The 2,037-nt window shown below is 41.7% G+C and overlaps 1 long non-coding RNA gene across 1 annotated transcript in view; it reads left to right on the top strand.

The window, feature by feature from the left end:
• The window catches only part of LOC147753579 (uncharacterized), a 5,529-nt gene extending 4,556 nt beyond the window's left edge, over nt 1–973 (top strand). The window contains exon 3 of the long non-coding RNA XR_015310741.1: nt 91–973. This is a non-coding gene — a long non-coding RNA (uncharacterized LOC147753579). The remainder of the gene's footprint in view (nt 1–90) is intronic.
• Nucleotides 974–2,037: the final 1,064 nt, after the last annotated feature.

Raw genomic sequence — 2,037 nt, 5'->3', positions numbered from 1 at the left:
ATATATTTTCGACTGTTTAAAAAGTGAGGCAATCTTTTTATGTAAAAGAGATTTTCAGCCTGTGATTTTTTTTCCTTCATTTGCTTTCAGACTTTATCAGCGTTAGTACGAGTAGCCGCGGTGTATTTCGCACGTATAATCATACTGTTTTACGAGAAGAGACTCGGGAACTACCCCGATAACTACACGTCGAACTTTTGAAGCCGCATGATGAGTAGCCTGACGCTTCATGGCAAACATGTTGCCAAATTTTAGCTCCCCACGTACTGATTGACTAAAAAAGCTGGACGTATTTTTACGCAGATATTGGCAAGGTTCAACAGAGAGCTCTTCCGCTAATGGCTGGCGACCGACCCGAATTGACTTTAGGGAAATTAACACATGTAATTACATTAAATGAGCTCGTGGAGCTTTCGAGGCCGAATTTTCTTGACAAATATAATTTAGACGTTTTGTCATTAGCACCAAATTAGGAATGTTGTCTACACTGACCCCAATAGGAGCACGCTCAGGCTACTTAACATAAGACACGTATGAAATGGTCGTTCCCTTTCGAGGCATCAGCTGCCGAAGATATTGTGTTTATGCACGTTCAAGTTTATGCTGAGGCATGAAATTTGATGGGCACCTGTTCTCAAGGGAGCCACTTTTCGTTTGTGAGAAACAAATACAAAAAAAAGCCAGCTAGAAGATGTTTTTGCAAATAAAGCAAATTAGCTCGTATTTTTTAGATCAACGCTACGCCGGATTTAAAAGGCAATCCTATTTTTTCGTAGACGTGATAGTTAAGAGAAATTAAGTTTTTGATGATCTCGACAATCCTATCGGTACAGGTGTCCAGAAGTCTAAATTCAGCTAATATAAATCGTTCATCCCGTCCAGTTAGTTACCCTTTCCGATGAATGCACCTGGTCATCAGTTAATCACCTTTGAAGTACTGTGACATGAATGACTGAATGGTGTAAATAATAGCATCAATGACCACTATTTAGATGTGCTTGAATAGTATTTCTGTTCTTTTGTATTATCTGGTCGTCAAAGATAAGCTGGCGGTCGAGTTGTACAAACTACTATGGTCCGTAAGTGCGTAACGTACGGGCTCCGGGCATTTATGGCTACCAAAGTGCCTCTTTTCCCCATGTTTTCCACTTGGATAGATTAATCCTTGTCTCACAGGTGAGCTTTTCTGTAAAAGAAAGTAACACATTTATCACCGACGCATAGGTAACATAATTTAGAAAGTCTGCACATATTGTTCTAATTTCTTCATTCATATAAAGGGGCTTATTTCTTCATAGTGGACTATTCGGCGGCGGACGCATGTCCAGCGCCGGCCAGAAATGCGGATCGGCCCGACATAGAAATATGTTATTAGCGCCGGCGTAAACAAATACAAGATAAAGCAGAGCACCAACAGGGCAATAGTGCTCACGTATTATACATAGCCAAAATTACTTTGAGATAGAGGATTACTACTTAGCAGAATAACATAGATGACAAGCAGGTGTCACCTTTTCTGGAGATGTCAGCTTTATATTTTTTCTGTGTCCTGCTATGCCATATAACAAGATGCAACGTAGACAGTTGACTTCGAATACATATTCTATTTTACCATACAGGTTTACACTTAAAGCATTTGATTCCCTGCGATCTTGTTGGCTAGCCACGTTGCGTAGTATCTGTTGCAGATTCTAGGCACTTTGGAAAGTCTGTCGGGCTGTTCTGGTCCCAAAGGTAGCAACGCGAGAGGTGACGGACGGTGGCGTAATATCGGTGCTGAGCGAGCAGCAACTCCGTCTAATGGTACGGCCTTATACTATAGCGTATCGTTAATGACGCTATCAATTAAGGGTATAGGTGCACTCGCACGTCGATATGCAATGCGTAAAAGTTCGAAAAAAATACTTTCATTCCGTGCCGCTAAAGTCATAACGACTACTTGACCCGCCTTGGCTGGGGCAGTGGCGCGGCAGTAGCGGCTGTTATTAACAGTAATGCCAATGAGGGCAAGGAGAGCAGAAACATCAAAAACAAGTT

This window comes from Varroa jacobsoni, unplaced genomic scaffold (assembly GCF_002532875.2).
Source record: "Varroa jacobsoni isolate VJ856 unplaced genomic scaffold, vjacob_1.0 scaffold_368, whole genome shotgun sequence".
Classification (NCBI taxonomy): domain Eukaryota; kingdom Metazoa; phylum Arthropoda; class Arachnida; order Mesostigmata; family Varroidae; genus Varroa; species Varroa jacobsoni.
This window is presented reverse-complemented; position numbering and strand designations above follow the sequence as displayed.